The 24,792-nt window shown below is 39.0% G+C and overlaps 1 protein-coding gene across 4 annotated transcripts in view; it reads left to right on the forward strand.

Moving 5' to 3' along the window:
- GALNT1 (polypeptide N-acetylgalactosaminyltransferase 1) overlaps positions 1 to 24,792 on the forward strand; it is a 122,838-nt gene that overhangs the window by 13,706 nt on the left and 84,340 nt on the right. The window contains exon 1 of one of the 4 annotated variants that reach the window (XM_053913454.1): positions 8,748 to 8,869. The exons of the other annotated variants lie outside the window; for them this stretch is intronic. The gene's annotated coding sequence lies outside the window, so the exon portion shown is untranslated. Of the gene's footprint in view, positions 1 to 8,747; positions 8,870 to 24,792 lie in introns of those variants that run through there. 4 annotated transcript variants of the gene reach the window in all.

Consider the following 24,792-nt stretch of genomic DNA (forward strand, 5'->3'; position numbering starts at 1 on the left):
GTACTGCATTGCCCTATGCTATGTAAAAAAATTATTATGAATTAGCCCTGACTAATGTAGCTCAGTGGGTTGGGCATCATGCTCCAACCCAAAAGGTCACTGGTTCAATTCCCAGACAGGGCACATGCCTGCGTTGGAGACATGCAAGAGGCATCAGATCGATGGTCAGTGTTTCTCTCACACATTGATGGTTCTTTCCCTCTCTTGCTCCCTCCCTTCCCCTCTTTAAAACTAAATAAAATCTTTTTTAAAATTACTGAGAATTAGCGTTACGGCTAAGATGGAGGCATAGGTAGAAACCCTTCACTTCTTTGCACAACGAAAAGGAAGATAACAACCAATCTGAAATCAGTAAACAGCCAGAAGCACCAAAAAATCAAACTGCATAGAACTCCGACAACCAAGGAATTAAAGAAAAATTCAATCAGAACAACCAGACCAGTAATGCCGCAGACCCACTGGCGGGTGGCAGAGAAAAACCGTGGCAAGGTGGGCGGGGCTGGCTGCAGCGAGGCGGTGGGCTGCCTGGTTGGGGCTGACTTAAGGGGAAAGTGGACTGTGGCGGCTGTCATGGTGGGAGAAACTTCCAGTCTCATAGGAGAATCTGTTGGAAAGTGTGCTAGGAATGAGCAGGCAAGCTGCATTGTTCCCTCTCCGGCCCTTCCCCCACAGGCAGCCTCGTATCGCAGCCAAGAGGGTTGCCCTGCTCCCTTACAACTTATCAGCTGTGCCAAGACAAAGAAATATGGCCCAAATGAAAGAACAGAGCAAAACCTCAGAAAGAGAGCTAAGCGATGAGGATATAGCCAACCTATCTGATGGAGAATTTAAAGCCCTGGTAATCAAAATGCTCACAGATCTGATAGCTTGGTCAAAAAATGAAAAAAACAAATGAAAGATACCCAAAATGAAATAAAGCAAAATATCCAGGGAACCAACAGTGACAAGAAGGAAACCAGGATTCAAAAAGCAACGATTTGGAACAAAAGAAAGAAATAAACATCCAGCCGGAACAGAATGAAGAAACAAGAATTCAAAAAAGTGAAGAGAGTCTTATAAACTTCTGGGACAACCTGAAACATTCCAATATCCGAATTATAGGGGTGCCAGAAGGAGAACAACAATAGCAAGAAACTGAAAATGTATTTGAACAAATAATGAAAGAAAACTTCCCCAATCTGGTGAAGGAAATAGACTTCCAGGAAGTCCAGGAAGCCCAGAGAATCCCAAAGAAGTTAGACACAAAGAGGACTACACCAAGGCACATTATCTTTAAGTTACCCAAGATTAAAGATAAAGAGAGAATCTTAAAAGAAGCAAGGGGAAAGGAGACAGTTACCTACATAGGAGTTCCCATAAGGCTATCAGCTGATTTCTCCGAAGAAACCTTGCAGGCAAGAAGGGGCTGGAAAGAAGTATTTGAAGGCATGAAAGGCAAGGACCTACAACTAGTATTACTCTATTCCAGCAAAGCCTTCATTTAGAATGGAAGGGCAGATAAAAGTGCTTCCCAGATAAGGTCAAGTTGAAGGAGTTCATCATCACCAAGCCATTATTATATGAAATGTTAAAGTGACTTATCTAAGGAAAAGAAGATCAAAAATATGAACAGTAAAATGACAACAAACTTACAACTATCAACAAATGAACCTGAAAGAAAAGAAAAACAATGAAAACAAAAACTAAGCAAACAACTAGAACAGGAACAGAATGAGAGAAATGGACACCACATAGAGGGATTTCAGTGGGGAGTGGGAAGGGAGGAATGGGGGGGAGGTACAGGGAAGAAGAAGCATAATTAGTGGGCATAAAATAGGGAGAGAGAAAAAATGGTATAGGAAACAGAAGACTCAAAGAATTTATATGTACAACCCATGGACATGAACTCTTAAGGTTATGGGGAATGCTGGAGGGTTGGGGCAGGGTGGAGGGGGGTAAAGGGGGGAAAATTGAGAAAACTGTAATAGCATAATCAATAAAAAATACTTCAAAATTAAAAATAAATTATTAGCAATGAATACTCAACAAAATTTGGCCTTTTATTAATTTTAGAATATGCATATTTTAAAATGGTAGTACCATGTCTTTCTCTGTCTCTCTCTCTCTCATACACACACCAATTCTATAATTTATTCAGAAAGAGTGAGTGAGGTAACTTCTCAACTTCCCAAGGCTCTTTAGGCTATTGCTTAGGGATGCTGCCTGTCCTTGCAGTGACATGTGGCTCTCTCCCAGTCATGGCCTTCTGTGCGACAGTCAGCGGTGGACTGTCTAAGGTAGTCTTCGTAATTTCATCCCCCTTGCCTTGGATTGATTTAGAAATAGACATGTTACCATTTTAGGCCGAGGAAGGTTTGTAGAAGTTTCAGGGAAAAACTATTTTCCTCGTCGGAGGCCACCTCTCTTTGTGTAGACATTGTTGTATGTGAATGTGAGGCTTCGAGCTGCTGCAGTAATCTCGTTATCAGATCCAAGGGCGCAGGCAGCTCAAGAAGGTGGCAGAGCTGAGAAAATTACAAACGGGTGGAGTTGGAGCTGCTGGGTTAGGCCAACCAGGAATTCTACTGTACTCCTCGACTAACAGGTATATGAGTCAGAAAATTTCCACATGTTTAAGGAGTTTGATGTGTGATTTCTGTTCACTTACAGCTAACAGTATCCCAACTGATATCGTAAAGCAGAATTGCAGTGGGAAGCGAGAGCTTCCTTCTGCTGGATGTTCAAAGTAAAATCATCAAAATAATGTTAAATAGGCTACTAGCCTAACCTGGCAGGGTAAAAGCCGCATGAATTAAGAGTCAAAGGGCTTGGAGTTTAGTTTCTACTTTGCCTGTGTCACCAGACCTAAATGTCCCTATCAGTAATAATAACAAGGTTGCCCCGAATGAGCTCTAATGTACCTTTTCTCTAAAATACCCTTTAATTTTAGGACCCATGAAAAATATCTGGTTAAACCTAATTAGAAATTAAGGAGATGGTTTTTGAAAAACAGTGAGCCATCTCAGATTTTTACTATATTCTAACAGCCCCCAAACACTTCATTTCTACAACTTGTCTGTAAGTAGTCTGGTAAAATGTTTCTTTCTGGAAGATACAGACTTTTTCATTTCTCTCAGGCGATGCAGTATACCAGGGGAGGGCAGAATAATTTTAGCTTTTTTACTTTCCATTAGAGGATGACCTTCCTCATTTCGGCTCCTCATCCTTTTTAAAGTAGTACTTTGGATTTGAATTCTGACATGGGTAAAGTCCCAGGTCAGACCCTTGGAATGTATCAAGTGGGGTTCAGAATTTTGGATCACATTTATTTGTGTCCTTGGCATTTGGAGGTTGCAGTTCGAACAGATTCTGACCACCCTGTATGAGATATATCAGTCACAGCGCTGACCATATATTTCTATCATCTTCCAGAGGAAACTGCTTGACCCCTGCGGTTTCTGTACTCTTCGTTGGTCAGATTTTGTACCCCTTAGAAGTGTGTGCAGGACCTAAGGTAGCCAGGCAGGCCTGTAGCAGCTACTGGGATATGACTTGGCTTGAAAAGATAAGTAAGGCTGACTAGCTCTTCTCTCTTCCCAAGAATTTAACTTCCAAGACTGAGACAGAGGCATGGAGCCTAATACAGTGCCATGAAAGAGTAAAACGGTTGTGACCTGCTGTAGGCATTATGAGGAGCCCTGAGGAAGTGGAAGGCACAGGGCAGAGTGGGTTGGTTGGGGATTGGGAGGGAAGAAGCAGGCTTCTGGAGGGCTGTGTCATCACGGAGTCCTTGAAGTGCGCCATGCCAGTCCCTGATGCTAGGCTCCCTTTTTTTTCAGAGCTTTTGCATTTCTGCTTTCCTCTGTGAGGCCTGGCTCTGTGGTGATTTCTGCTCCTTGCCTTGGGATTCCTGGGTTCCTTGTTTGTGTTGCATAGGATAGGATTACAAGACCCAGAGTAAGTGGAACTGAAGCAGGGAGGAGTACTTCTCTCGTGTCCAAGTTTGGATACAGCTCATGGCTGGTGTGGTGGCTCCATGATTTTCTAGGATCTTGGTGGTTCTAGCTCTCTCATCTGCCATCTAGTCTTCAGGTTCTAGTCTTCATCATTGTGGCCTAAAAGGGAGCTTGAACCCTTAGATTCATGTGCTGTGCAGCAGCATGGGGAAGAGGGGACATGCTCTGGTCCTTTTTTAGACAATTCTAGAAGTTGCACACAAGTCTTCTCTCATATCAACTAGAACTGCACTGCAAGGGATGACAGAGGAGAATGCTGGCTGCATCCTCAGGACACGGGAAATGAAGGCCCCTGCCCCTGCCCAAAGGAAGCACTGGGCATGGTCGGAGCATGGCCACTCCAGATTCGGGTGGTCTTTCTTACACGAACTTCCCAGTTCTTCCCCGACAGTAAACAGAATAAAAACTTTCTAGAAGCAAATCCCTGAATCTACCACATTAAAGAGCAATATACTGGGTTGGTTAAAAAAAGTTTTGTTTTGTTTTTTCCATAATATGGCTGTAGTAGTGCTTAGTTGTCTTTAACTTCAATCAAAACAATTTTGTTATATTGTATTGTGACAGCTGTCATACCAGCATGCATTAAAAAAAAAAGTTGGTGAATTTTTGGGTAGCCATTTTAATATTGAAGATGGAAGGAAATACGTAACATATTCAGCATGTTATGCCTTATTATTTCAAGAAAGCTAAAAATGCAGCTGAAATGCAAAAAAAAAAAAAAAAAAGATTTGTGCAGAGTATGGAGAAGGGGCTGTGGCTGACCGAATGTGTCAAAAGTGGTTTGAGAAGTTTTGTGCTGGAGATTTCTCTCTGGATTTGCTCCACAGTCGGGTAGACCAGTTGAAGTTGATAGTGATCAAATTGAGACATTAATTGAGAAAAGTAAGCATTGCACCATGCAGAAGATAGCGACATACTCAAAATATCCAAGTCAATAAAGTTATTGGTGAAAATGAAAAATGTGTCCTTTATTTTACGGAAAAAACAATAATGGAGTTTTTGACCAACCCAATGTATGTACAACATAGAACATACAACATATAACTATATGTATAATGCTCTGTCATATAACAGTCTACTCATTACAAATCCCAGTTTCTCAAAAATTCAATTACCTATTTTTATCAGAAGTAAGATTTTCATTTGTACATTTTTAAAAAGATTTTATTTATTTTTAGAGAGCGGAGAAGGGAGGGAGAAAGAGAGGGAGAGAAACATCAGTGTGTGGTTGTCTCTCTTGGCCCCCCCAACTGGGGACCCAGTCTGCAACCCAGGCATGTGCCCTGACTGGGAATTGAACCAGTGACCCTCTGGTTCTCAGGCTAGTGCTCATTCCACTGAGCCACACCAGCCAGGGCTGTATATTTTTTATGTGGTAGCCTGTGTGCATTGACTGACTTATCAGTGCTGTTTTGTTTTACTTTTAAATTTTATCTTAATGTATTTTTTCCTGCATCTTTCTTTAGAAAGTTGATCTTTGGTACTGTAGGGGATATCTATACAATAAGCTTAGGTTGAAAAGGAATTTTTATACAAAATTCAGGTCAGTTAAGGTGGTATCAGTTTATGCAGAATATATGTGGGATAACATGAGATTCATAAGGCACTGTTCCTGTGGCCCATATCCTGGGATGTGGAAATGGCTGTTTTTCACAACTTTTCTCTGAAATGGTGGTTTCTCTTTGGTTATTTTTACCTGGAGCCTGTTGCTACTATCGAGCCTCTTCTCTGTTTGCCCTGTCAGAGTATCTGTTAAATCAGCGGTCCCCAACCTTTTTGGCACCAGGGACTGGTTTTGTGGAAGACAGTTTTTCCATGGACCCAGTGAGGGCCGGATGATTCAATCACATATTTAAGGTGTACTTTATTTCTATTATTATTACATTGTAATATATAATGAAGTAATTGTACAACTCACCATAACACAGAATCGGTGGGAGTCCTGAGCTTGTTTTCCTGCAACTAGACGGTCCCACCTGTGGGTGATGGGAGGCACTGATACCTGAAGTGTGTTGTTTATGTCCAGGCTGCTCTGTAATCTTGTTTGGGTTGCTGTCACCGCAGAACACTCTGCTTCACAAAGAGAGGGTGTTGGAAATGGAAGCAGGCTTTTCAGTGCTTTTGTGGCAGTCTCAGGCTATTCTGCCTTGACTTTAATCCAGAACGTAGGGAGATTTGAAATTGCCTCAAATGTACTTTCAAGGCCACTGTCATTTGTGATACTAAGCAGTTGATCCTCTTCTAGCGCAAAGTCAGTTCACCTGGCTTATTCACAAATGGGCCTCTTATTTAAAAACGATTAAGAATTTCAAGATGCTGACTGCAGAGCATTTAAGCAAATGTGGGGGGGCCCTTCTACGTGTGGAGTCTCCTTATGACTGCACAGGTCACAGTTCCATGAAACCTGCCCTTCAGGAAAAATCTTGGGGTTGGTTCATTTAATACAGGACCTTCCATTTACAGATGAGGATATGTAACATTTACATGCAACTAGATGTTGATAAGTTATTACTGTAAAGCAGGACCAAACCCTCAATATTAAAAAGTGGGTATTCTGCCCTAGCTGCTGTGGCTCAGTGAGCACTGGCCTACAAACCAAAGGATGACCAACTCAGTTCCTGGGTGGAGTGCATGCCTGGGTTGCCGGCCAGGTCCCCAGTTGGGGTGTGTGAGAGGCAACTGGTCCCTGTTTCTCTCCCTCTATTTCTCCCTCCCTTCCCCTCTCTCTAAAAAATAAAATCTTTTTAAAAAGGGGCATTCTGAAGGTTTTAATTTTTTACTACCTTCAAATCCGTAGGCATATTTAGTCTTTGTAATTTAAAATTACTGTTAGTTATTCCTAGTGGTCATAAAAATAATGGCATGGGTAGTTGAAATAATCTCGAAGAATTATTTCCCAATTTTCTGTCTAACAATGGTTTTTAAAAAAAACTTTGTTACAGTTTCTGTCCTGCTACAAAGTTTATTGGCTTTAGTTTAAATTTCTTTATTTTCCTTAAGTTCTCTGAGAGCTCTAATGAGCCTGGAAAGGACCAACAGGAAGGGGAAGGAGGAGAGCCAAAGGGCCCTTACAATCCACAGTGTAGATAATAAGCCCTTTACAAACTGAGAATGGAGCCTGTGTACGTGTGGCAGGTACCCCGTTGCTCATAGGCACATGGAAGATAGCAGGCAGCATGTATTTATTATTGAAAACCTGCTGTATATATAGACCCCTGCCACTATAGTTTTTTAAATTAATGTAATTACTTTTATTATCTAGTAATTTTGGCTTTTGATTTTTTTCAAAATTAATTATGACTGCTGATAGAAATCAACAGAAGCAGCTAGTTACCCACACATGATTCATGGTTAAATCACTTTAAAACATGAATGTTGGCTTTCTGATAGCTGCTTACGGGGGGGGGGGGGCATTCTGTATCTTGTTTTGTTAGCTTACCCAATTTTGTATGATAGTGTAACTCAGACAGCGCAGTGCAGACCAGGCCTGCTCTTTCAGCATTGTGGAATGCACTGGGTGACCCACTGAAGAGAACTTCTAAAGAGTTTGAGTGAACAGACTATGCAAAGCATGTGAAAATTACGATGGGGTTAAAAGAGTCTATAATGTGAAGAGCTACTATATAGTAGAGCTGCCTCCCAGGTAACAGAAATCAGCTCAGGTGATGAGAAACAAGAGCTAACACTCTTCTAAATTAAATAATTTGGGGGGGCCCATCTTTTACTATTTTGCTTGTATGTGGAATTGCCAGCTAAATGCTGAATCCACTTTACTTAACTTTCAGGTTTTGGCTGACTTTTACTACACTCCAGCGTCTCACAAGGAGTCTTTGCTTCCCTTAAATACTGACCTGGGAGCTGAGAACCGTGATGTGAATACTAGCCCCCTCTTGTACGTTAGCGTAGAAGCAGACGGGATATTCATGTGTGAGACTGTTGCCCTTTACAAAATGGCTCTGATGTTTACAAATTGCTTTACAGATGAAATTTAGCTCAGTAATCGGATGAACATGTATGGAGCATGTGTAATGGATAAGGCTCAGTGTTAGACTCGGGGTGATAGAAAAATAGTACATAGTTTCTGTGTTAAAGAGAGTAAATTAAAAATAATTATGGTTAGAATAAAATGTGGTTCAAGGATTTGATAGTTTTTGAGCACCTACTGCTATGAACCATGCACTGTGCTTGGCAGTGTGAATTCAAAAATGCCTTCTGGCCCTCACAGTCAAGTGGGTAAACTTGGCCTACAAAAATACAACTGCAAGATGCCATCAGAGGTGGGTGGTGTAGAGGGAGACGTCTGAGGAGGTAAGGAGAGGTAATGTTCCCTGAGCCCCAGCAGTGTGCCCACAGGCACAGCCCTGGGTTCTGGGAGTGCAAAACCTCTGCCTTCACAGAGCTTTGGCCTGAGTCTTGTATGAGTCTGGCAGATGGACAAGCAGAGGCCATTCCAGACAGAGGGAGCAGCACATGGAGACATGGAAGCAAGAGACAGCATGCCATGTTGGAAACTAGGGGTGGTAGGATGCGACTAAGAGCAGGGCACCTGCAGGAGGTGCCGAGCGGAAGCCGAAGTGTGGTTGGGGTTGTGTTTGCATCTTTCTGAGGCTGGCTCCTGGCCTCAGAGCAGCCCTTCCTGATCACGCAGTGTGAAGGAGCTGCCCAGACCCTTGCTGACATACCGCCTCTCCTTTTCCTTTATTTATGCAGTGCTCCTCCCTAGCTGACACGTTATTTTTGTTTATTGTCTAGATCCCAACACTTGACTACAGTTCCGCCAGAGCAGGAACCTGGTCTGTCATGTTTGTTGCTGTATCCCCAGTAACTAGAATCTAGCATAAAGCTGACATTTAATACATGTTTGTGGAGTGAATGTAAGTATGGATTTTTTCACTATGAATTTTGGATTTTATCTTAGACACCAGTTGTTCTCAATATTATTATTCTGTAGGCCCCTTTATACTTAAAAATTATTGAACCTCAAAGAGTTTTTGTTTTGTGGCTTATGTCCATTGATATTTGTCATATTAAAGATAAAGAGATTTTTAAAATCATTAATTTACTTATATACTTATTTATTACTATTACTTTAATAGTAATAAATCCATAATATGTTAATCTAAATATATTTTATGAACAATAACTGCTTTCCAAAACAACAAAAAAGTAATGTGGCATTGTTTTTTACATTTATGCAGTTTTTATTAATGTCTGGCTTTTTATAGCTAGATTCTCAAATCTTTTGTATTCAGTCTTATATCACTTGTAGCCTCTGGAACTCAGCTATATACTCACAATGGAATGAAAGTGAAAAGGCATATAATGACTTGGTATTAGTACAAAACAGTTTTGACCTTGCAGACTCCTTAAAAGAACCCTTTGGGGTCCTCGTGATCCTTTTAAGGGGGTCCCTGGGCTACCATTCTAAGATCTGCTATAGGGGCGTGGCTTTCAAACTCTTTAGTACCAGGAGTAATGTTTCAAATAATACTTTCTACAAAGCTCCAGTCTATAAAACAGGTAAAGGTGGAGCTGTTTGCATAAAGTGTTTATGTGTTGGGGGTTAGGGAGAAAGGGATAGGGAGGCCCCCGGGGCCTTTTTACCCTTTCTTTCTCAGGCCTTGATTAAGCTGCGAAACTGGCCAGGGGATTAATACTTCCACAGTTGGGAATACTGTGTGTATGAGAGAGTGAGCATACTGTGGGGATTCTCCAGTCTGTACCGTAGTTTTAACTTGCAGTATTTTACTTAATGGCTTTTCAGTGTGTCAGAGGTTACTATGTTTTAAGCATCGAAGTACTAATGTTAGTATTTTATAAAGGCTATTTTCCCTTAAGTACGTGATCACTGGTTTGCTTTTATTTATTTATTTATTTATTTATTTTAAAAAGGAAAGATTTAATTGCAACCAGAGACCTAATTTTGTTCCTGAGGTATACTTTTCCAATTTTGGCTAAGTAAGAACATTTACTGAAATTTGAGGCAACCTTATAGAAATATTTTTGTCATTGAACATTACCTAACTTGAGTTTTTAAAAGGCAGCTCGTTCTGTTTGCACATCTGAGATATGTAGAATAAAGTTCAATCAAGGCTCAATATATAATCAGGCAAAAGTAAGGAGGGGGACGCAGTCTAATTCTACTTGTCAGATACAGGAGGAGCTCTCAGGGTCTGTAGAGTGGAGGAGGACGGTCTCTGGCAGGAGTAGGGCCAGAGCTTGGACAGTGCTCCCAAGCATCATCACACTGGCTGATTTCAGTTACGCTGCTGTGTTAAAATACAGTCCATCGTCTGCTTAAGCAAACATTTTCTAGTTGGTTTGTTTTGTTACTACATGTTTCTAATTGTTTTTTATTTGTCTTGAAAAAAGGATCACAAGAAGTTTTCTATAAAGCTTTTGTTTTTTTACAAGTAAATCCTGTCTCCAGGTTTTGGAGGCCCTTTCCTTTGGGACTTGTATCTGACAGACATCATAAAGTAGCTATGCTAGAACTTTAGTTAATTATCATCATTATATTACCTCTATCATTAAAAAAGATAATCTATTTATGTAATTAGAACAGGGTTTATATAGACTATAAACTCACTTTATTGTCTACCTTTTAAGAGATGGAAGGAAAAATTGAGGGATACAGAGAAAAGCAATGAAAATAATTACAGGACTGAAAAGTATTGTCTTGGATTTGGAGTTACATATTTTAAGGTGTGATTTAATAACCCAACTTCATAAAAGATTCCTCTTATGAAAACAGAACAACCTATTTTAAAGAATTATAAATAGGGCATATCTTCATAAAAGATAGAATGAGATATAATTGGACAAAATTGCCTTCTTGGTTAAGTTTAACATTCAAAAGATCTGCCTAATAGTGATACCAATTAACTTCTAATTATTTTTAGAAATAGGATAGATAATTCTTATTTAACCGTCTTTCAGTAAATATTGAAATGCCTACTTTGTTCTCACCGTAACTTTATTTTTCATTTATTTTCATTCATTTATTATTACATTTCACTTATTTTACTTTTTTGAATAGGTAGCACCACAACTCCTTGAGCAACGTCTTCAGTTATTAAAGTGTGCCCCTATTCTTTAAAGTGAATGGAGTCATGTAGTGTTAATATGTCTGTAGACTGCTAGTCATCCTACTTCACATCAAAAAAGGAAGACATAGATTTTCTAATAATTTTATGTTTAATAAAAATTAATTTGTATTATGTTGTGGGGAAATACTTAATGTTTTAGTAATAGCTACCTTAAGATCGCAGCTCCCCTGCCCCGAGTCTTGATCTTTCTACCTATTTCTTCTTTCTTCCCATTGCTCTTACTATCTTCTGTGATACAGTTCAACTTACTTACATTCATTGTTTGCTGTCTGCACCTCTCCTCCCACGTAAGGTCTTTGAGTGCATTCACCCTTGTTTAGTTAGTGATCTATACCAAGTGCCTAGAACGTGTTTGGCACGTATTTGTTAACCAAATGAACCATTTTTCTTTGGGCTTTTAGAAGTAGAGGTACATTTCTTCTGTGGAAAAGATACTTAGCTAGCAGATTATTCAAAATGTTTAGAGGCTTCAGTTTCTGGCAGTGTGGCAGATCAGAAATTTTTTAAAAATCCTCTCTTATGAACCTTAAAAATACTGGATCAAATAGTCAAAATATCTTTTAAGTGCCTATCTTTTAAGTTGAGCTGACAAGCAAGTAAGGAAACTTACCAGAGGTGAAAAACAAGATATATTGAATCCAGGGAGGTAAGCTAATGGTGCAGCTGATTGCTGTGCTGGGGGTGCTGGTATCTAGGGCTTGGGATTTTGTAGGCTGACTGTGGGGTACTAGACTGAGCCTAGGAATCAAGCAACATGAGAAGATTGAGAGACCCTTTATAAAGCGGAAACTGCTTCAAAGAGGTCAGTAGGCAAACTAGGAAAAAAGTTGTAAACCTGCTACACAGTGCAGGGGGCGGCGGGCTGAGTAGGAGTGAGGTAAGGAGCGTTGCCTGCCTCAGCTTGTCTTTCACTGGAAAGGTAAAGTGATCTTCCCCGAGAAATCAGAACTAGAAGTCCACTCTCACTGGGTCGTACTACCTGAATGATGTGCACATACACACACAAAAAAGCCAAGACAGAACTTGAGTGAAAAGTGGCCCGAGGCTGTTAGGACTGAGAAACCAAATCGTCCTGGGGAAATACAGGAGCACAGACCTTAGAGAACAGACACCGGTAACGTTTCTAGGAACATGAACTCATGCTTGAAAAAAAAAAATCACACACTTCAAATAAATCACAGATAATCAAAATTAGGAAACCATTAGGTCAGACATTCAGAAGCTACAGATACTCTAGTTGTCAGATACGGAATATAAAATAAGTGTTTAATATGTTCAGAGAGTATAAAAGATGTCAATAGAGAAAGAGGCCATCACAAATAATTAGGTAAGCTGATAATGAATGCCAGTTATAATAAGGGGTGGAGGAGAAGAACCAAAAAAAAAAAAAGTAGGCAAGCTGAATTCAACAATGTATAAAGGAAATACTACATATTGAGCAAAGGGTTTATTCTAGGTAGACAAGCTTTGTTTGCTTTAGAAAATCTATTAATGTAATTATCCACATGAATAGTTTAAAACCACAAAACAGAATAAAACAAAAAAAAAACCCCGTATCACCTAAAAGACACAGAAAAAGCATTTATTTAAATTCAACACTCTTTTAGGATACAGACTCATACCAAACTAAGGATAGGAGAGAAATTCTATAACCTGACAAAGGACATCTACAAAAAACTTACAGCAAACATTGTATTTGATAGTTTCACATCAAAAATATTCCTTTAAAAATCAGCAACAAGCCCTGTCCAGATGGCTCAGCTGGTTGGAGCATCGTCCTGTACACCACAAGGTCTCGGGTTCAATTCCCAGTCAGAGCACAGCCTAGGTTTCGGGTTCCATCCCCAGTCGGGTTGGGAATGTGTACTGGAGGCAACCTATTGATGTTTTTCTCTCCCTCTCTCTCTCCCCACCTTCCTTCCTCTCTCTCTTTTCCTCTCTCCCTAAAATCAGTGAACATAACCTCAAGTGAGGATAAAAAAAATTTAGCAATGATATCGGCATTTTCCTTGTTAACCCATCTTTCCAGCATTGCACTGGAGCTACTAGTTAGTCAATAGGGGAAGAAAAGTTACGAGGCTGTAAGGCATGACCAAAATGGTTATCTTTAGAGTCAGCATTAACATTTTCATAGAAAATTCAAGTCTGTAGATACATTTTTAGGATTTATAATAGTTAGCAAGTTGCCAAATATAAGATCAACATAGTAAAATCAGTTCTATTACTCAAACCTAGAAGCTCACAATAAAAAATGTAATAAAAATATTTCACAACAGTAAAAAAAAATGCTGCCTATGAATAAATATAAAAAGAGGTGCCTGGTGGGGGGTTGAGCGTGGAGGGATTGAGCAAAAATAAAAGAACTCATGGACACAGCAGTGATAGGGAGGGATTGGGTGGAGGTCAAAGAGCATGTAAAGGGGATATAATTGGTTATGAAAAAATACAATTAAATGCAAAAAAAAAAAAGTCAAGATCTTTATACATAAAGTTAAAAACTGTGTTGAAAACCTTGAAGACCTAAATAAATGTGGGGGCATACCATGTTTATAGGGAGAAAGACTATTTCTTGTAATTATGCCAATTAACCTGTCAAATTAATTGCTCTTTCAGTAAAAACCCTTCAAGGTATCATTTTATTTGTTTTTGTGGAACTTGACAACTTACTTCTCAAATTTATTTGGAAAAGATAAGGGCCAAGAATAGCCAGAATATTTCTGAAGACTGTCCTACCAGATTTTAAGTTAATATAAAATTTTAATAGACACATAAATGATGGGAGAAAATTGAGGTGAAAAACAACTGTATATACATGAAAATCTGATAATATGACAGAGCTGGTGTTATAAATTAAATAAGGGAATGGAATACTCTGTAAGGTGTTAAGATGATTATTTAGCCAAATTGAAAGAAAAATAGTTTCTTACCTCACTTTATAATTCCAGAGGGATTAATAACTTAATTGTAAAAGGCATATGCCTTTGGAATAAAATTTTAGAGTATTTTATTGATCTTATGTTTTTTTAACTAGATGCCAAAAGCAGTTGTTGATGGAAAGGTTAATAAATTTGGCTATATTAAAATTAAGATATTTTGTATGTTGTTTGTAACAAAAAAAAAAAAAGTATACAGCCCAGGCCAGTTATCTCAGTTGGTTAGAGCATCGTCCCTGTATGTTTAGGTTGTGGGTTCCAGCCCCACTCAGGACACAAACCACTGAGTTGATGGGTGGAACAATAAGTCAGTCTCTCTCCCCCCGCCCTTCCTCTGTCTCGCTAAAAATCAATAAGTAAACATTTTTTAAAACTTACTGTTCACACATTTTTTAAAAAGTGTAGAGACGAGTCACACATAGAAGATTTTTTTAGATATATTTTATTGATTATGCTTTTACAGTTATCCAATCTTTTTCCCCTTTGCCTCCCTCCACCTGGGGCCCCCCTTCTCTCCAGCAATCCCCCCACTTAGTTCGTATCTGTGGGTTGTGCATATAAGTTATTTGACTTCTACATTTCCTATACTATTCTTAACATCCCCCTGTCTATTTTGTACCTACCATTTATGTTTCTTATTCCCTGTACCTTTTCCCCCATTCTCCTCCTCCTCCCTCCCTCCTGATAACCTTACATGTGATCTCCATTTCTATGATTCTAGTCCTCTTCTAGTTGTTTGCTTAGTTTGTTTTTGTTCTTTTAGATTCAATTGTTGATAGCTGTGAGTTTGTCATTTTACTGTTCATAGTTTTGATCATCTTTTTCTTAAGTAAGTCCCTTTAACATTTCATATATTAAGGGCTTGGTGGTGATGAACTCCTTTAGTTTCACCTTGTCTGGGAAGCGCTTTTATCTGCCCTTCCATTCTAAATGATAGCTTTGCCGGATAGAGTAATCTTGGTTGTACGTTCTTGCTTTTCATCACTTTGAAACATATTGCCAGTCCCTTTTAGCCTGCAAAGTTTCTTTTGAAAAATCAGCTGACAGTCTTATGGGAATTCCTTTGTAGGTAACTCTCTGCTTTTCTCTCACTGCTTGTAACATGCTCTTTATCTTTAACCCTTGGCATTTTAATTATGATGTGTCTTGGTGTGGTTCTCTTTGGGTCCACCTGGATTGGGACTCTCTGTGCTTCCTGGACTTGCATGTCTATTTCCTTCACCAAATTAGAGAAGTTTTCTTTCATTATTTTTTCAAAAGGATTTCCAATTTCTTGCTCCCTTCTCCTTCTGGCATCCCTTTGCTGTGAATATCGGTATACTTGAAGTTGTCTCAGAGGCTGCTTCTACTCCCCTCATTTGTTGGGGTTCTTTTTTTGTTCTTGTTCTGTTTTTTTTTTTGGTATGTTGGCATGTTTGTAGATGTCCCAGAGTCTTCTTATTCTCTCCCTGTTTTTTTGAATTCTTGTTTCTTCATTCTGTACTGGTTGACTATTTATTTCTTCCTTATGTTCCAAATCATTGATCTGAACGCCAGCTTCCATCCCTTCACTGGTGGTTCCCTGTAAATTTTTCTTTATTTCACTTAGTGTAGCCTTCATTTCTTCCCTTATGCATTTGTCATACTTAATGAGTTCTCTGAGCATCCTTATTACCAGTGTTTTGAACTCTGCATCTTATAGGTTGGCTATCTTCATTTTGCTTAGTTCTTTTTCTGGAGTTTTGATCTGTTCTTTCATTTGGGCCATATTTCTATGTCTCCTCAGTTTGGCATCCTCCCTGTGTGTGTTTCTGTGTTATTAGGTAGAGCTCCTTTGATGTCCTGTCATGGGACACCTGTTATGTTGTAAGGGGCGGAGCTTTAGTATTCACCAGGGTGTGGCAACCCACTTCACCACTTTGTGGCTCTGTATGTGGGGGAGGGGTCGGAGAGGGAACAATTCCACTTGCTTGGCTCTTGCCCCATTTCCAGTCATTTCCCCCACTTCCTGTATGTGACCGGTACCCTTCTTGTTGCTACCCTGGTGTGGAATCCCAGAGTGGGTGGGTTCACGTACGTTCTTGGGCCGTGCAGTTCCTTTAAACAGACTCTCCTAAGAGACTGGCAGTTTCTTCCACCACCCCAACCCCTGCTGGTTTTTGCAGCCAGAAGTTAAGGAGGCTTTATTTCCCGGTGCTGGAACCCTGGGCTGCGTGGTCTGGCCTGGGGCTGGGATTGCTTGCTCCCCAGGTGTCCCTCTTAGTTTTATCTACCACACTTGAATATGGGGCTGCCCTTTCTGCTGGCCACCACTGCTGCCTTGCCGCTGCCCCATCTCTGCCCCTCTTACCAGTGTGGATAAATATTTCTTCTTTAAATCCTTGGTTGTCAGACTTCCATGCAGTTCGATTTTCTGGCAGTCCTGATCTCTTTTTGTTTTGATGTTAGTTGTGATCCTTCTTATTTATGGTTGTGTGAGGAAGTGAAGCGTGTCTACCTACGCCTCCATCTTGGCTGGAAGTCTGAAACTGAGATTGCTTTTTAACACGTACAATTGGCAAAGGATTTTAAATCACAGTAGTATATATACATATGTATATATGTCAGTAATACACATGCATCAATGTGGAAAAGATAAATGGGCAATAGAAAGGAAAAGCCATTTCACAGAAGAAAAATGAATAGCCAGTAAATAATAGTCAGCAGGGAAATGCAAATTAAAACTACTTTGACAAACATATCCTAATATACCACTGCAATACTCTGGGGCAGCAGTCAGCAAACTTTCTGAGAAAGACCAGATAGTAAATTTTTTAGGCTTTGCAGGCCATACAGTCCCTGTGGCAATTACTCAACTTTGCTTTTGTAGCCCAAGAGTAGTCTTAAACCATATGTTAATACATCAACATGGACGAGTCTCAAAAACATAATGTTGGATTAAAAATGTAGCAGGAGAATACATTGTAACTCCATTTATGTAAGTTCCAGAGGTGTACCATAATACATATTTATGGGTGTTTACCAAGGTTACTAGAATTTGACTGATTTTGAATTCTGACCTTGACAAAGTCTCTGTGAGTTTGGCCAATCAACCAAAGTGTCAGTTTTCTTATCTGTAAGATGATGAACATTACATTACCCAGCTCATTGGTTTGTTGGAAGGATTATGTTGTATAGTGTCCCTAAAAGTGCTTAGCACATAGTAAGGGCTCAGTAATTGTTGCTGCACTTTCATTCTCCTCCTTTAACTTACAGCCCTACTAAAAGAAAGGATAGCCTTTCCTGCTTTGAGAACTCTGGGTTTTTAAAACCCAGCCTCGCACTGCAGATGGCTAATGTGGCTAGTAGTAAGGCTAGAAATGTCCTCACCTTGAAGTCTGGAGTAATGTTTAATTTCTTCTACTTAGCACAGTTTTGTGAGCCCTGCTGTTTGTGCCCTGTTTAAATCATCAGACCCACTGTAGCTTACAAAATGCTTGACAAAGATAGGTTTGAGGGTCACTTGATCCTTTCTTTGCAGCCGGTAGCATTGTGGGGAAGCTCTTTCTCAGCACTTTGTCCTCTTTTGGGCTTATGTGCCACTCTCCAGATTCTTCTCTGACTTCTAAGACTTTATGGTTCTCTAAATGTTGATGTTCAGCCCACCTCTAAAACTTAGCACTCTTTAGTTTCTTCAGCTGAGAAAGGAAGATAAGAAAAAACTTGAAACGGACTGTTAGGATGAAATTTTCTAATGCATATTCATCCATGGAAGAACCCCATATCCATAGATTCCGATTCATTTGTGCTGGAGTGGGGTCTGGATGAAAACCCCACACACAACTTGATGAGTTTTGAAAGTTCCTCATTCACTGGGCAACAGCGCTATATGAACGTAATGTTTGTGCAGGTTGCGGACATTGGTGCAGTTGCCCCCTGCATCTGCTGCCTGTGTGTGCTGTTCTCTGCACCCTTCTGTCTGACCGCCTAGACTCCCTTGTCACAGGCGTTCGTATTACCTGTGTCCTCTCTAAGGACAGTGACATTGCCAGACTCATCTTCGTTCCCCCAAGGTCTGGTGAAATGCTTGCCATATAGTAAATAGGTGTACTCATAAAACGGAAATTAAGTGAATGAGTGTATGCCTTGATTTTGTTGACAAAACACCAGTGTTTGCAATATTTGGCCTGCAAAAGAAGGATGTTTAAGTCATTTGTTATTCTAATTTAGCTTTCAGCTCTCTGAAACTTAACTTTGTACTTCAAAAAATTTTAACATATATAAAAGTAGAGGAAATAGTAAAACCAACCCTCTTAATCCTATATCCATCTTCCAGATTCAACAAAGTTTAAGATTTGGCATAAATACTTCATCTCCTCCTCAACCCCCAAGCCAGAGTATTTTAAAACAACACAAGACATTATGTCATTTTACCTCTAACACTCTTCAGTATGAGTCTTTAAAATATAAGCACATAGCCATAATACTGTTATTATTCCTGATAAAACTAACAATAATTCCTTAACATCATCTAATACCCAGCCCATAGCCAGATTTCCCCGATGGTTCTAGAAGTGTCTTTTTTAATTGGTTTGTAGATTAAAAACTTAAAGCTACACAGTACATTTGGTTTCTATGAAAAATTTCTTCTTATGAAGAAATAAAACAATAACTAGATTTTATTATTTCTTTCCCTTTTCCCCCTATTTTTTAAAATTTAACTCTCCCTGAAGATGAGAGTTCTTTGTAATAAAACAATAAACTTTGCTATGTCAGAGAAAGGTTTCCTCTCCTTTAAGACCGCTTTGCTCTTCTTCTTTTGGTAATCAGCACACCCTGTGTGCCGGGCAGAGCTACAGTTAACAGCACAGCAAAGTGCAAAACTGAAAGTTACGGTTAAACTAAACTGTCCCCTCAGTTCTGTTAGGACTTTTCCTTAAAGCTGTAAAGTTAATATATTTCTTAAACAGTATATGCTCTCTGATACTGTTAAGACATAGTATCTTAAATATTTCATAAGTATTGAATTTATGGTTATAAAAAGGAAGCTACATCTAGGCTGTAACATAGTATGTATATTGGAAAATTTGCTTATGAACTTAATTTTTTAATTCTCTAAAGCTGAAGTGGAGAAGCATTTTTTGCAAGCAGTTTTTCTTTTATTTATATCTCTATTGCTAATAAATACAACTGTGCACCTGGTTATTGTAAGAAGGAAAGGAGGGATAACCCAAGTGTTAAGAGGTTTTAGCAGATTACAATTTTTGAGAATTAGGTGAATTAAAAAAAATAATGCAGAAGAAATGTTTTGCGTTAGTAATGTGAATTAAATAGCAGGATTATTTTAGGGACTTTTTAAACAATTTACTTGCTAATTTTCCATTACATTGTTAACATCCTAATTGCAGTGGTGTTTTTGATTCTGAGCACTGGAAACAAATCCCGTAATCTGCTCCTAAAGAGCAGAAAAAATTCCCAGAAAAGGCACTCAGGATGTTATAATTTCATATGGATTTTACCTCGTATTAATGCAGAAGCAATCTGAGACCGGGGGAAAACTGAATTGAGGGAATGAAGCTTAAGCCATTCGCAGAAATAAAAGGCAACGAGCCAGAAGGCTGAATAAGATCAGCAGGAGAGAATGCAGAACAACTTCTAAAATTATAATCTAAGAAAAGAAGTAAGAAGTTCAGTGGCATTAAGGTGAAACTAAAAAGAGAGAAACCGAATCGGAGGCCTGGGGGAGGGAGAAAGGGTGACCACAGAACAAAAACGGATACACCAAATTGCTGACTAGTTAAGGAAAGAAAATGAAGAGTGCTTTGCAGTGTGTGGTACCTGTGATAAATCTATGCAGTGGAATTCATGATTAACTACAGCACTGTCTTCCCGAAATATACTAATAAGTGAACAGTGGTTTGTTTCGTTTTGTTTTTTCACGTGGTAATTACATATTCCAGGTTATTATCTAGGGCCAAAAATATACCCTCATCCCAACTCTCTGCTTTTATTTGTTCTGTTGAGCAAAAATTAAAACTTTTAGATTTCAAAATGTCGCTTCAGTTAATATCCAAGTAACATCACACAGTGTTTTAAGTAGTTCTCAAAAGAACCTTCCAGTTTGCAATTGTAAAAGACAACTAAACTTCCTCTTAGGATACTATGGTCCTTCGATATTTTTTCTTCTCCTAAGATGATTCAGTTGTGGCGGAGGAAAAGTATGGCATTGCACTCTGGGGAATGCAAGGAGAAAGAGAAATAAGGAAAAGGGAATGACAACAGAGTTTCCATTTAGTCTGCAGATTGGTTTCGGTCTTATCCCTACCCCAGAGCCAAGAGACTGTGGTATCTTACATTCTTGTCTGTTATCCACACTGGCACTGGCGGTGCTGGTAGCTGTAGTATAGTGACTGTCTGTTCTCTCTGAGTGTGGTTGGCAGTTTCTAGGGTGGAAGTGAAAAATAAATCTTCCCATCTTTCCAAGTTCTTCTAGGTAGACTAGTAGTCAAATTAACATGAGACAGGTTAACAAAAGACAATGTCCAAATTTATTACGTGTATGCATGTGGAGGTTCCATAAAAACATGAGACTGGAAGACAGATTGGGCAATTGAGGTTTATATGCCATTCTAGACAGGAAGGGGAAGTGGGGGTCTGGGACTTCAAAGGTGTAAAGTAGGAAGTTCACAGGTAATGAGAAAGCACAAACAGGTGGTACACAAATTCTTGTTGGGCCACCTGATATAATAGGACACAGCCTGGAATCCAACAAACAGGCTTTGCTAGATTTCTCCATCTGCTGCATTTAGATGATGCTCCCTGCTTTTTCTGAATTCCTTTAGGCAGGTAGAAGGGTAGAAGATCAAAGGTTCTTTCTGAGTCTTTGGTTTTTTAATAACCAGCTTAAAACCAGTATTCCAAAAGTCATATTTTGGGGTGGCAAACTTCGGTTCCTCTCTGTAGTGAATGTCTACTCTGGTTAGCCACCTTGTAAAGGATATATGTTGCCTTTGTATTTTGGCTTTATCTGTTGGTTAACAGTTACCTATTGGTAACATTTGAGAATGTTTGAAATCAGAGACATATTTTTTAATGAAGAAATTTAAATGTATATCAATGTATAGTAGCATAAGATAAGGAACAGTCATGAACCTCTCTCCCCATGTCTTTTTTTAAAGATTTTATTTTTAGGGCGTGGGTAGAAAGAGAGGAAGAGAAACATCAGTCTGATGTGTTGCCTCTCGTACGCCCCCTACTGGGGACCATGTACCATGTGCCCTGACCAGGAATCGAACCGGTGACCTTTCAGTTTGCAAGCCAGCTTTCCCCCATGTCTTATCTTAACATTTTCTCTATTTGCTTCTGTGTCAGTTATCAAATAAAAGATCCCTGAACCCCAGCTTCCCCTAAAAAAGGGCTTTAAAGAGAACTTTTTCCTCTAAGGATGTGGCCGCTATGTGGTCATCAACGACCTTGTCTTTTTATGTTTCTGCTTTGTAGACCTTAGCTTGTACCTTTCTTTCTCAGGGTCATCTCATGGTTGCAAAGAAGGTCCTCCTCACAGCTCCATCCTTTGTGTTCACATTCCAGGCAGGAGGGTAAAGGAAGGAGTAAGGCAAAGGGCCCCAGGTTCCAGTAAAGCCAGTTCCTTTCAGTACTTTCCCCATAGCTCCACCCAGTGATTTTTTTTTAAAGATTTATTTATTTATTTTTAGAGGGGAAGGGAGGGAGCAAGAGAGGGAGAGAAACATCAATGTGTGGTTGCCTCTCAGGCATGTGCCCTGACTGGGAATTGAATTGGCGACTCTTCGGTTCGCAGCCTGCACTCAATCCACTGAGCTACACTAGCCAGGGCCACCCAATAATTTTTTTTTTTTCCCTTACTGGCCACCTTAATCTGCAAGGCAGGTCAGGATATGGAAATTGCCAGTTTTAGTAGTACAGCAGTTTGATTCATAAGAAAAGGAAAGTAGATACTAGGTGAGCAACTAGCAGGCTGCCACAATTTAGATACCTTACACATTTAAATTTCCAATATAGTTGAAGCCCTCTCCTCCCTCCTTAGAAATAACAACCATGATATGAATTTGGTATATTATTCTCATGCATGTTTTCTATCTCTATGTTTGTGTCCATGAATAATATGTCTGATTTTAATATGCTTTAAAACTATAATGGAACATACTTCATGTATCCTACATATTTTTTATTCAACATTGTTTAACCATATTGATGCACATAGTTCTAGTTAAATTTTAACTGCTAAATAGTATTTTGTTACATATCCGTTTTCCTCTTGAGGTACCTTTAAGTTGTCGCTCTCTTTTTGCCATTATAAACAGTGTCTCTGTATACATATGTGCAAGGGGGTTTCTCCAGGGTATGTGCCTAGAAATAGAATCACTGAGTGGTAGGGTAGTGCTTTCTTCCCCTTTACTATTGGATATTGCCAGGTTGCTCTCCAAAGTGGCGGTCCCAAATTATATTTGGAACATTATATATGTCTTATTTGTTTATTTCTTACTAACACTTGTGTTTCTTGCCAATCTGATGAGGTCAGCTTCATTTCCCTGAATCCTGCTGCAGTTGAGCCTATTTTTATATGTTCATTGGCTATTTTTATTTGTCCATTCACTCCTTTCAGTCATTTTTTGTGTATGTTCTTGTTTGTTTTAATTTGGAGACGTTTTTACACATTCCGATACTAATTTTTGGTGACTGTTTCTGTTGTGGATAGTGTCCTCGAGTCTTTGACTTATCGTTTAACTCTGTGATGTCTTTGCTTGTATTAAAATTTTAATTTTCAATTAAGCTGGAAATTACTCATTTTTTCCTTTATGGTTTGTGCATTTTGATTATTGTTTACGAAATTCTTCCTTACTCAAAGATATTTGCCTATCTTGTATTTAAAAATTTGAGAGATTTATATCCATGAATCTTTAATCCACCTGGAATTGGTGTTTTGTATGGTGTGAAGTAGGAATTTTATTTTATTCTTCCATATGGATAAACATTTTTTAAATAGCCCATCCTTTTCACACTGATTTGTAGTACCATGTCTGTCATATATTCATCCGGGTCTGACTCTGGATTCTCAGTTTCGTCGGTCTTTTAATCTGTCTTTGCCCATTTATCACACTGACTTAATGACCAAGCTCGATATATGGTAGACACAGTTCTTTCACCTTATTGTTCAAAATTATATTCGGTTTCCTGGCTTTGCTCTTCCATGTGATTTTTAGGATCTGTTTTAAGTTCTATAAAACTTTATGTTCAATAAAAATTTACATTGAGATTTTGATCGGAACTGTGTTAGAGTAGATCAATACTAAGAGAATTTGCTTCTTTACTGTAGGAAAAGAATTCTGTTGAATTTTGCATGTTGATCTTGTATCCAGCAACCTTGCTAAAATTTCTCATTAGTTCTGATTGTTTTTATTGGATTTTCTATTACTTCTTTTTTTTTTTCTTTCTGGTTCTTAAATTTGTTTCTTTTTCTTGTTTTACTGTTCAGCATAGGACTTCTAGTACATTCTTGACAGGAAGGCCTTTTTTCCTTTTTTTTTTTTGACTTTAAAGGGAATACTTCTGTTACCAAACTGAGCCAGGAACCACCTGCCTTATGCACTGAGCTCTGAGGTTTGCAGTGAAGAAATTAAAGCTACCCGGTATTTTTTTTGCAGAGCACCAAGGAAGCTATTGCTTAAAACCCAAACTTCCTGATGGCTTTTAATCAAGGTTTTTAAAGGCAAAGATTGAGGGTTAGGGGGAACAGGTTGGCATGTGGAAGCACTGGCCGTCCAGTTTTTGATTGGAGAGCTTTGGAACGTGGCCATTTATGGTAAGACGTGATAAGGGGTTTTAGGACCCTATCTTCCTGCATGAGGGACCCTTCACTCCTGAAAGGGTTCTGGTGTTCAAGTTTCACTCATGTCCTGGTTATTTGGTTCCATGACCGGGAGGGGTGGAGTGGGAGCAGGAGGAGGGTAGTGGCTAAACTTTGGTTCCTCAGGCAATTGGAGGCCAGCATTCCCTCCTCCGCCCATGCTTTGTTCACTTGAGGTTTTAGTCTGTTGCCTCTGAAAGGCAACTCAGTGTCTTCTTAGAAACAGGATAGGACTTTTGAACTGGTCTTGCAGTTACACTTCCGACATGTCACTAGTGTGTATAATGTTTTGTTTACTGTAGATTTAAGGCATATAGCCTTTATCAGGTTAACAAAGTTCATTCCTGTTTCTAGTTTACCAGGAATTCTTTTGTTTTTGTTTTAATTATCATTAATGAGCCCTGAGTTGTACTATTTCACATAAAATTTAAGTTCCTTGCAACTATGTATCACATCTTTATATTAATAAACTTTACCTTACAAAGTTATAAGTTTTGTTTTAATTAGTTCTTTTAAGAAATTAAAAGACTACCCTTTATACTTATTGAAATCTTCATTTCTTTTCACAGATTTGAATTTTCATCTGGTGTCATTTCCCTTCTGTCTAAATAACTTCCTTTAGCCTTTCTTCTAGCCCAGGTCTGAGAGATGGGCTGTTTTGGCTTGCTTTACCTGAACATGTCTTTGTTTTAGGTAATGAGAAGTCAGCCGTTTTTCTCTCTATATTATATGTTGTTTTCATGATTTTCTCCGTATCTTTAGCATTCAGCAATTTGAATAATTATGTGCCCTAGGTGTGATTTTCTTTGTATTTATCTTGCTTAGGATTCAGTGGACTTTTAGATTTGCAGTTTTATTTTTTCTTCAAGTAATGGACATTTTCAGCTGTTATTTTTACATATACTTTTCTG

This window comes from Desmodus rotundus, chromosome 10 (genome assembly GCF_022682495.2).
Source record: "Desmodus rotundus isolate HL8 chromosome 10, HLdesRot8A.1, whole genome shotgun sequence".
NCBI classification, from domain to species: Eukaryota; Metazoa; Chordata; class Mammalia; order Chiroptera; family Phyllostomidae; genus Desmodus; species Desmodus rotundus.